We start from the raw sequence: 12,222 nt of genomic DNA, 5'->3' as shown, positions 1-12,222 counted from the left end.
ATGAAGATCATCTACAGGCAGCCCTGAACATCGTAGCAGAGTACACACGAGATGTCGGAATGTCTTATGGGTTGGACAAGTGTGCGGTCATACATCTGGCGAGGGGTAAGTGCTTTAATACGGGTGATGATGTCGAGTTTGTAGATGGGAGCATCTTAAGACAATTAGGCGCCGGAGAGTTGTATAGATACCTAGGAATGGAAGAGCACCGCATGCATGCGGTCTCTAAAGTCCGAGCAACTCTCCGTAGTGAGTATGTTAGGAGACTCCGGAAAATTTGGTCCTCCGAACTTTCCGGCAAAAATAAAGTCTCCGCCACTAACATGCTCGCTGTCCCAGTCTTACTATACTCTTTCGGTGTCCTGAAATGGGCCCGAAAGGATTTACGAGATCTCGACATCAAAACCCGTAAGGTTATCAATATGAATCGGAGCATGCACCCCAATTCATCAGTCGCCAGATTATACCTCTCCCGGTCCATCGGTGGGAGAGGTCTGCAGAGTTTGGAGCGGCTGCATGATCGTTTGGTCCTGGGCTTAACATTCGAGGTTGTCAATTTCACTGCAGACGAGGATGACTTCCTTATGCAAATCGTACATAAACATGAAAATGCGCATGAGGGGTCGTTTTTGTATAAGGCAGCTATATATGCAGCAAGAACCCTCTGTCTTGGAGAGAGAAACGCTCTTATGGAACTCCGAAAGGAAGAATTTAAGAGCGTCATCAGGAACGCCGAGGAAAAACAACTCCTAGGCGAACTGATGGACAAGTCCATGCACAGCGTGTACTTCAAACACGTGCGTGATCATGGCTTGTCCACCCAGCTGACTTTTTCCTTCTTAAAGTCAGCTGGCCTGATGTCCGAGACTGAAGGGTTTATATTTGCCTGCCAAGATGGTGTCATAAACACTCTAGAATACCGTAGCAAGGTGTTCCAGGTGCAGCTCCCGGACACGACCTGCAGGGCGTGTAAACAACATCCGGAGACGCTTATGCACATTTTGTCAGCATGTCCTGTGCTGGCGAGAGGTGCATACATCCAGCGTCACAATGCTGCCCTGAGAGTACTGTACTACTATCTTCGTCACCGCTACGGTATTGACGTGACACCGGTGCTGCCTTATCTACCAGGAGATATTCCCCAGGTTGTTGAGAATGACAGTTGCAAAATTTATTGGAACATGCCGTTTGCAACAACTCGGCGGATAGATCACAACAAACCTGATATTGTGCTCTTCGACAAGGCTACTCGTGACATTTATGTCATTGAGTTCTCGGCCCCGGCTGAATACAACATCTCAGCCAAAGAAGAGCACAAAAGACAAATATATCAGGATCTCCTGTTTGAAATTGGCAAACTTTACCCAGGTTACCGTGTCAAGCTCGTCGTCCTGATTGTTGGCGTACTCGGAGGGATGAAACAGTCTTTTGTATCCTCACTTGCCAGAGTTCCAGCTTGCTCATCAAAAGCTGAGTTCTTGGCTGTCAGGATGCAGAAGGCTGTCATACTAGGTTCCCTCCGTCTACTTAGGAAAATGACTTTGGCCTGCTGTGATCACTAACCGCCTTGTTGTGCGGAGTGGTCCAGCAGTAATGGATGGAGCTCAGGCTGGGCCCTCGGAGAATCGGACTCCGGGGACTACCCCCCTGAGCATTTAATAACATAATAATAATAATAATAATAATAATAATAATAATAATAATAATAATAATAATAATAATAATAATAATAATAATAATAATAGTAACTAAACAGTTTAAATTATTCCACGCTAAACAGTACTATTTCAACGATGGAGAAATTATTTGGATATATTTTACATTTAATGAAAACTAAACATTTTTCAAAATGGCTAACACAAATATCTCTAGTCACTTTCAGTATGTACTACGTTGTAATTCTTGACGGCAGAATAACTTTTGTATTGAGTACTGGCGTCGGGACAAAATGGTTTAATGCGCATGAGCTAAGTTTACTGCGCATGTCGTCGTAAGCGTGAGACTTGAGAATGTAGATGTGTTAGTATGAAGAGGAATATTCTCGAAAGAATCCAGCCATTATTTGAGAGCGCGCAAAGTTGCAGACACTTGGAATTATCTGTTCTATCGGTTAATTATTTATTGCTTCATAGTGAATTCGTTATAATATTTTTATTAAGTGTTGATTGTAAGTGATAAACAGTTCACATTACTTAATAAAAAAAAAGTATCGTATGAAAAGAAGGTTAGTTCGTCATGTTTTTATATTAATATAGAGAATGTAGAAGACAAAGAAAATTTTCTGAATTTTCTGAATTTTCTGAATTAAAGTAATTAAACATATTAAATTTATAGAAAATCCACCCAAAGATTTTTTATTCTCTGATCATGCATTTTTTTATCATAAATTGTTCAGTTTAAAATTATTGAACAATTATAAGAATTGATTAATGTCTACTACATTCAGTCTAAAAAAAAAAAAATTAAAAAACTCTAAAAATTGTCCGATAGATACTTGTGTCAATATATCATACTATTTATAATACAGCTCTTACAGTCATATAAAAATTATTTTCGTTTATATTTTCTTTCAGAAATGGATTATACGAAACTCTTTTGTATAATTGAACGGAAAAAAAATGATTTTATTGTTTACCCTACAAAGTGAATGTTTTACTGATGAAAAAAATTAAGTACATCCTTTTTCAGAGTCTACAGGTCCAGTAGATAAAGTATTAGCGCGGAACGAAGAAGGAAAAATAAGACCTATTCTCAGAATACTTGCATGTGGAGGTAAGTCAGGTTTTTACATATTAATCAATTAAAACAAATTACTTTTTAATTTGATTGTTTTTTATATTTGTCTATATTATCAAAACTATCCTGTGCTAGATAGATTGCGAATATTAAGTAATTTTATGTTATTAACGGCAAAATATTTTTGTCTTAAATTAATGACTTTATAGTACTTCTTCTTTGCAATTCAAATAATAAACAACAATTTGTTGTTATCAAACAATTTCTAATTAAAATGATTTATCAATGATTTCTTATTCACAGGTAATATGGAAACTCTAAAGCAATCTATACAATTAGATAAAAGATTGAAAGTTAGAAAAAGTTTGTCTATCGTTGATGAACCTGAGAGCAATAGCGCTAAAAAAAGGCGAATCGCAATTTCAGAGAAACAAGATGTCAATTTAAAAAAGGTCAGTAAAAAAATTCTAATTTATTAAGGCTTATATTTTTATAACATTTCATGAAGACAAAAAAATATTAAGAATATTTATTTTTTCAGAAAAAGATTAATCAAGCTACGAAGGATATTTACAGTCGAGAGGATGGCGCTTTTGTAAATTATGTAAAGGTAAATCGTGAGTTTTAATCATAAAAAATTAGCTAGAAGTTAATACATTACTTTATACATAATACATAATTATTTTAATTACATAACTGAATTTCATAGTGATTAAAGCAAATGATGATAAGCTGATTACAATATTTTTAATCTAAAACTTTGGTTACAAAATGGGACAATGGAAAGACATAGTTTTAAAGAAAAAAATGTATTACTTTTATTTCAAGCAGCTATCTAAAACTTATAGAATTTGAACCAAATTAAAAAATTTTTAATATCCTATGACTAGAAAGTTACATAAAACATTTATACAAATCAACATAAATTTTTTTTTGTAATTTGGATAAATCCGTTATTTATATTATGACCTTTAATTTTTAATAGCCGAGATCTATAGCCAACAAAACAGTAGACAAGCGAATAGTCTAACATAGTGACAATGAAGATGGCGATGGTGAAGAAAATAATAATGCTCATGAACGTTCAAATAGCAGCCAAAATGAAGATGAAGACTCTAGAATACTTGAAAATTTGCAAAATTTGAGGGCAAGGCAAGACTAGGCAAGGCAAAAAGGACAAGTTGAGCAAAGTAACGCAGGAACTAGTCGTCGAATTGATGAAAATAATTTGGATGGCCTTGGTGAATATGAATTGGTATTGGAAGAAACGCTGCCAGTTATAGATGCTGATGACTTGGATCCTATTTATACATCATCACCAATTATTCCAGAAGAAGATAATTCTGCAATACCTTTAAATGATGATCAGAATAAAAATCCAAATGACGCTGAAAATGGTTCAACTGAGAATGGTTCAAATGAGAATGATTCAACTTCAAATGATTCAACGTCAAATAATCAACCCTTTGATCAGTTATTTTCTAACTTATGGCCAGATACAAATAATTCAAACGTTGACCAGGAGAATCCAACAGTAACTGTAAGTATCACGAAGTTAAAACAGTGTTTTAAGGAATTTGGGAAACATTTAATGGGAAATATGCTACAAATATAGAATGACACGAAAAATAATGGAGAAGAATTTGAGATACGTCCGGTTGTCAACAATAAGGTAATTATTTGGATACTTTTTAGAAACAATCAAAATTCATTATAATTTGTAAAAAAATTTTTTACAGCAATTTGAATATAGTAAATTGAAAAATTCTTATTTTTTTCTAGTGTGGAAGTATTATATTTAAATTATACTAGATCGTAAAATGCATCATTTTCTTGATTACAACTTTTACCCTGTACGCTTTCGAGAATTATTTGAACTTTAAATTTTAAATGATGCTTACATAGACATGACAATTAATAATTGAGATTTCTTAAAAATATTTAATTTATTAGTTATAAGATAGGAATTCTGTTGATTCAAGCATGTTTTGTGACAGTTTTGTGATAGTTATGAAATAGAAAGAAATTATTCGGTAACATAGTGCAACATAGATATCGTCATGGCGACCCTAGGAACCCAACACTGTCTCAAGATTCATTTTTGTATTATACGTTTATTTAATTTGTTTATTTCGTTAACTTTATTTAAGGTGTGTTTTATTATTTTTGTTATTCGTGTGACGCACCCGGCGACTTGGGTATGTTATGCCGGCTGAGCCGGCGCAGAAGGGCATTAAAGAGCCGAAATTTATTGTTTATTTATATCTTTTGTCATTGTTTTTTTTTAATGGTTAACTAAAGACAATATATATGTATGAACCTATATGAAATTTGGAATTTTGCCGATAAAATCCGACGAAGAAAAATTATTTTGCCCCGCGCATATCGTTTTTTTGGGCATAACGAGGATTGTTTATTACAATTATTGTTAAGTATTTATTATTTATGTTTAATTTTGGTATGCGCTAAATGTCCGCCAGGATAGGCTCGAATTTTGGAGAATCCAAAATCGTAAGAATTGGCCTGGAGAACGCCGTGTAAATTATTTAAGTGCGCCGTAGGATGGCCGTAAAAACGCCAAAATTATAAGTCCCGGGCAAAAATTAGTGAGGGAAATAATTTTGTGCAAAATCAATTATTGAAAATGAAATTTCGAAATTAAAAACTTAGAATTAATTGACGTTTTTCAAGCTTCCGAACCTGGCGATAGGTGTCTAAAACGATCCTTCTGTTTCGTTGCAAGTGACTTTTTTGAAAATCGATAGTCCCAAATTTGTCGCGGAAAAAGACATCCAGTACCACTGAGACGATTTTCCCTGTGGAGGCTATCCAGAAGGGAAAACGCAAAGGAACTCAAGTTACCCAGAGTACGACTGTACCAAGGTAAGTGGAGCTCATCTCTTAAGGGTATTACGGACTCCCCGTACTCCGACCTTCTGTCAGGGTGCCGTAGGTGATCATAGTCGAGTAGGAGGGATCGAGCTGGAGGCTATCCTCTCGATCCTTGGGGACGGCGATTAGGAGGTCGAGGACGTCGGTTAGATACCTCGACTTCGGGGACCTGGGTGGCAGCACCGCGGGAGAAGGGAGTTGGAGACTATCCTCTCGTTTCTCCGGGGGAATCCCGAGTAGGAAATTGACCCACTAGCGCCGCGAACTGGAGTACGCGATTTTTTGGAAACCCCCAGACAGTCGGTAAAACAGAAAGTGATCGCATTGAAAAGTCGGTAAACAGATTCCTGTTTTACCATCGGTCGGTAAAACAGGAAAATACCGGAAAGCGCGGATTTGGGCGTATGAGTGTGTCTACTATTTTGTAAAGGTGATAGAAGGTTTTCCTTTTCACCACGATGTGTAATTATTGTTACTAAATAAAAGATTTCTATTGTTTCTTCTATTACGTTTGTTATGGTTTAATTGGACAATCCCCTTTTTGACCCTGGACATCGGCGAGCTCTAAATTCGAGCCGGGGATTTATTGATACTGTCTAGTACGGTCTATTTTAGGATTTTTGGATCAAGCGAAACTGGACTCGGGTTAATTTAGTAATTTAGATAATAAAAGGGGCTAAAATCCCTATTATCACCAATTTTACCCGTTACAAATTTTTGGCGCTCGAACAGGGACGTGACTTAATTTTGTTATTAACGGGGACCGGTTTCACTTTGTACGTAACGGGGAGCGAGAAGGCCGTAGGTGCAAAATTTACCTATTTAAAAAAAAAAAAAAAGAAAAAAAAACCGCTTAAAGCAAATTGTCGCCGCGAATAGATTTCTTTTGCGTCCACAATGCAACGAACTCCCCCCACCCGGACTAAAACGTGGATATGGTCGCTACGGAAACCCGCGGTCATCAAAGAATTAGAAGCCCTCGGAGGGGCTTTCGAACCTGGAGCAACGTTGGCAGAACTTAGGCTCCTGTTAAAAAATCGACTCGTGCGGGCGCGTACGGCGAACCCAGGACAAGAAGAACCTTACGATCGACTCATTGCCGATTTAGACAAGACGGAAGCTGACCTTGACGAACTGGGTGACGCCACTGAGAGTGACGCAGACAGTGAGTTAGGCAGCGGAAGTGAAGCCCACGACGCGGCCGATGACGATGAGACCCAACTCCGCGCCGAAAGAGATTCGTCGCCAAATAGAGGCGGAAGTTCAGCAGGAAATCGAGGCTACGGCGAGAGAGGCCGAAGAACAAGCAGCTCGGGAACGAGAAGAGCAGGAAAGGCGCAAAGCTAGGGAGAACGAAGCCAGAGAAAGACATGAAAGGGAGCAAGCGGAAAGGGAGAACCGCGAGGCCACGGAACGTGCCGAACGAGAGTTACGCGAACGGCTGCGAGGCGAAATACGAGCACGAATCCTGCGCAGAAACGATGAGCGACGGGCCTACGAAGCGCAATTACACGCAAGGGAGGAACGAGAGAGGCTCGAAGCTGAACCGAGGAGAAGGGCCGAGGAGGAATTCCGCGGACAGCTACGCGAAGAGATCCGTGACCAAGTTCTGCGGAAAGAGCGCGAACGTTAGGCTTCCGACGAAAGAACCCGACGGTCCAACCCGGGGATTCCCGAACACCCACGACCCAGAGCGGTTTCGTCGCCACACGGAACGCCAGGACAAAGTCGCCCCCGACAGTCGTTAGTCGGGAGTGATCCGGACGAGCTTCGACAAAGAGACCTAGTCCGAAAGTGGGGCGTCGTTTTTAAGGGAGAACGCGACCTCGAGGACTTCTTGGAAAGACTCGAAGAGATGGCGGAGAGCTACGGGTATGAGATGGACCACCTTATACCCTGCATCCCCATGCTCCTCCGAGACAAGGCCCTCTTGTGGTATCGGAACAACAGACGAGACTGGGCGTCCTGGGCCGAGTTCACCGCCGACATCAAGGCGTTCTACCTACCCCCGGGCCTGGAACTAGATTTAGAAGAGCAGATCCGTAATCGAATGCAAGGGACTTCGGAAACCGCGGCGGAATACGCCACTCGACTGCAAACGCTGATGCGAAGGCACGGAAAGATGTCCACGACGGCCCGTCTCACCCGTCTGTACCAAAACTTACGACCGGAGTACCGAAGGTACATGAAGCGAACCGAATTTACAAACGTCGCGGAAATGCTACGCCTCACCGGCGAATACGAGCAGCTGATTGCGCAGGAAAGGACATCCCAGCCGAAGGAGACCAAAGCGGTAGCCCGACACCCACCGAACCTGACCCGAACCTCCCCATTGGAGATCATGGAATACGACCGGAGGGACCATTGCTGGAAATGCCGAGAAAAAGGCCACGCCCGCTGGCAATGCCCGAAACCATGGGAAAAGCCTGGGTCCACGTTTTGGTTGAGGACCGGCCCTACACACTACCCTTCCATGTTGTCCCTGCCTACGCCAGTGACATGCTCCTGGGCATGGACAATCTTGGGACATTAGGCTACCGGCTGATCCGAGAACTAGAGGCTTTCGACGCAGTAGAACTATTCTACGATCTCGAGACCGCGCAGCATGAGATAAAAGGGTGGTTACGGATAGACGAGGAAATTAAAGGACCCGCACGGTTCGCGATGCACCGAATCAAGGTGAAATCCGGCACCGAACCGATCAAAACACGATACTTCCCAAAGAACCCGAGGATGCAGGAGATCATGAACCGCGAAGTAGATCAAATGCTCAAGGAGGGAGTCATCGAACCCTCCAACAGCCCGTGGAATTCGCCGGTGGTCTTGATCCAAAAGAAATCCCGCAAATATCGGTTCTGCGTGGATTTTCGCAGAGTAAATGAGGTCTCCGAGAAGGACGCGTTTCCGATCCCCCACGTAAACGCATCACTGGACAAACTCCGGCGAGCCAAGTACATTAGTACTATCGATCTGAAGAGCGGCTACTGGCAGATCCCTCTTGAGGTCAGTAGCAGACCAATCACCGCTTTCACGGTCCCGGGTCGAGGCCTGTTCCAGTTCAAGGTAATGCCTTTCGGGCTGCATTCAGCCCCCGCAACGTTTCAGCGGTCGATGTACGACGTAGTAGGCGCGGATCTGGAACCCCACGTGGTCGTATACCTGGACGACATAATCGTCATCAGTGAAACGCTCGACCAACATATGGAGATCCTGGGCAAAGTGATGGAACGATTACGCGCCGCGAACCTCAAAATTAACCACGAGAAGAGACGTTTCCTAGAAAGGAGCACGATATATCTGGGACACGTGATTGACGAGGACGGCATCCGGACTGACCCTGAAAAAGTACGAGCGATCACCGAGATCGAACCACCACGAGACCCGAAAGGGCTGCGCAGATTCCTGGGGATGATATCGTGGTATCGAAGATTCCTTCCCTTCTGTGCGGAACTGACCAAACCCCTGACATCGCTTCTCCAGAAAAGAAAACGCTGGAGGTGGGGCGAAACGGAACAATGCGCGTTCGAGAAGCTTAAAGACAGCTTAAAGACGGCGCCAGTGCTGGCAGCACCCGATTTTTCGAAGCGGTTTAGTCTACAAACGGACGCCAGCGACATAGACATTGGTGCCGTGCTCACGCAGGAGCAGGATAATCAGGAACGGGTCATTGCATACACCAGCCGCACGCTAAACAAAGCCGAGCGCAACTATACCGTGACCGAGAAGGAGTACTTGGCTGTCGTCTGGGCGATCCAGAAGCTAAGACCCTATCTCGAAGGCTACGAGTTTACGGTAATTACGGACCACCAGTCATTGAAATGGCTGCGAACGATGGAAAGTCCCAGCGGCCACGTCGCGAGATGAAATTTAGCCTTGCAGCAGTTCGATTTCGATATAGTCTACCGCCGGGGAAAATGGAATAAAGTCGCCGACGCACTATCTCGTCTGCATCCGAGTGACGAAATAAACGGAGATCCCCAGACGAGGTGGCCACTCTCGTTTTCGACGCCCTGGACTGGGGTGACGCCTGGTACGATCGAATCTCGAAAGGGGTGGAGAACGACCCCCAAAGATACCCAGAATACTGTCTAAAACAAGGGCTGCTGTACCGGCACCGATACCACAGCTTGGACTACGCCGACCGAGGCGACGTCTGGAAGCTTTGTATCCCAGCAGCCGGCACTAGACATATTCTCAACGAGAACCACGACACACCGACAGCCGGGCACGGAGGAATCGCAAAAACGATCGCTCGAATCTCTCGACATTATTATTGGCCCCGCATGTGGGCAGACATCACGGAATATGTCCGATGCTGCAAGAACTGCCAGGCATTCAAAGCTACACAGCAACCCTCGTCGGCCCCGATGGGTACCATCCCTGCCCTACGACCTTGGGCCGTGGTAGCCGCCGATGTCATCGGACCTAAGCCACGATCCTCTCGGGGAATGTCATACCTCGTGGTAATCCAGGATAAGTTTACTAAATGGGTAGAGATTCAGCCTCTACGCCAACAAACGGCCGTGGCAATCACGAATGCGTTCAGGGAACGAATCCTATTGCGATTCGGGAGGGTAGACACCATAATCACGGACAATGGCACACCCTTTGTCGGCAAGGAGTTTACCACCCTACTCAAGCAATACGGGATACAATATATACGAACGCCGCCCTATTCACCTCAGTGCGACCCCGTCGAACGCACTAATCGGGTGATAGGGACCATGATTGCCCATTTCGTCGGATCGAACCAACGAAACTGGGACAAACAAGTACCCGAGTTCGCGTTCGCCTACAACACCGCGAAACACGACGCGACCGAATTCTCGCCAGCATATCTCAATTACGGCCGCGAAATGCACCCTCCAGTATCTAAACGAACTCAAGCTGACCAAGGGAAGGGAGAAGTTCATGACCCGCGACGATCAGCCCAAACCCTAGCCGATACACTTGACCTGGTAAAGGTTAATTTGGCCCAGAGCAACGGGAAGCAGGCCAAATACTACGATAAAAGGCGCGGAAATTGGCAACCCGCCGTCGGAGATCTAGTGTGCAAACGGGAACGCCATCTGTCCTCGGCAATCGACAATTTCTCGGCGAAACTCGCAGAAAAGTACTCGACCGGATTCATCGTGAGTAGAGTCGTGGGACCGTCGGTATACGAAATCACGAAAGAGAGCAGGACCCTCACCGCGCATTTGAAAGATTTGAAACCCTTTCATGAGGGCAATCTGACGTCGGGAGAGCCCGAATCCGAGCCAGGAAATGGCGACGACGTGAAACACGAACCCCACGAAGATCCTGAATATGACGAAAACCGCCGAATCACGCGCGCCATGTCCAGTAAGGCAAAGGTATCTTTTGCTGACCCTATTGAAGTAGAAACGGGGATACTCCCCGGAAGTAACCGAGTTCACACCCCTTCTATCACCTGAATGAGACGGGCATGACGATAGTAGGTTAAGATTTTGTTTGTACGAGTGTGAGCGCTGACGGCGGCATTTTTTTTTGTTGTTTTGTTACAGATGGCCAATGAGCTCACCATGGAGGAGGAGATCTGACTGATGGAGGAAATGCTGAACCGACCGTCCCGCCTCGAGATCACACCACTTCCTGACAACCGATGTCCGAGCATCAGAACACCGGCAAAAAAACCGGCTATCCGAGTTGTCGAGGACCGAGCCCTCGACGCAAGCATACTGATGCTCGGGCCGCACAAACCGTATGACCCGGCCAATCCAGGGTTCGTACGGCCCACTTCTCGACCGACGACAACCACGAGCACAGGGAAACCCCCAGCGCTCCTGAAGCCGTCATACCCAGCACGACGCAGACGAATGGTCATCAGACTAGCCCCACCATGCTTGGTGGGACTGGTCAAGCGACCAGTGACCAGCGAGAACGTCTCCATCCCGGGGCCACAAAATTGCAGTCCCCAAAGGAGCGTCGATCCAGCTGAACCACCACCGAAGCCGCCACAAGTCGCCAAGGACACTGAAAGCGCAGCCTGGCTGACCTACGACGACGCACCGTTACTGACGGAGTACCCGGAGCAGTTCGAGGCAGTCTCCGGCGACCTGTTTGCGCCTCAAAAACACCCCCAGACCGCACTGGAACGGGTGCTCGCCGCGCTGACGCCGCTCAACAGTATTCGGCGCAGACAAGGCACCAGGAGGGCCACTTTCACGGCTTACGATACCGCACTGCGTCTTTTCAAGGTGACGCAGTACCGAAACCGTACGGAACCCCGGATTAAACCACTGGGTAAAACGGCCCACGATCTTGTAGAAGAATTGACGAAAAGAGGCAAGTAACCTCACCTCTTTTCTTTGCCAGGAAAGAGGGGTGCAACATAGATATCGTCATGGCGACCCCAGGAACCCAACACTGTCTCAAGATTCATTTTTGTATTATATGTTTATTTAATTTGTTTATTTAGTTAACTTTATTTAAGGTGTGTTTTATTATTTTTTTTATTCGTGTGACGCACCCGGCGACTTGGGTATGTTATGCCGGCTGAGCCGGCGCAGGAGGGCATTAAAGAGCCGAAATTTATTGTTTATTTATAATAGCTAAAATTGAATCAATGTACTG

Source organism: Cotesia glomerata, linkage group LG3 (assembly GCF_020080835.1).
Source record: "Cotesia glomerata isolate CgM1 linkage group LG3, MPM_Cglom_v2.3, whole genome shotgun sequence".
Lineage (NCBI taxonomy): Eukaryota > Metazoa > Arthropoda > Insecta > Hymenoptera > Braconidae > Cotesia > Cotesia glomerata.
This window is presented reverse-complemented; position numbering follows the sequence as displayed.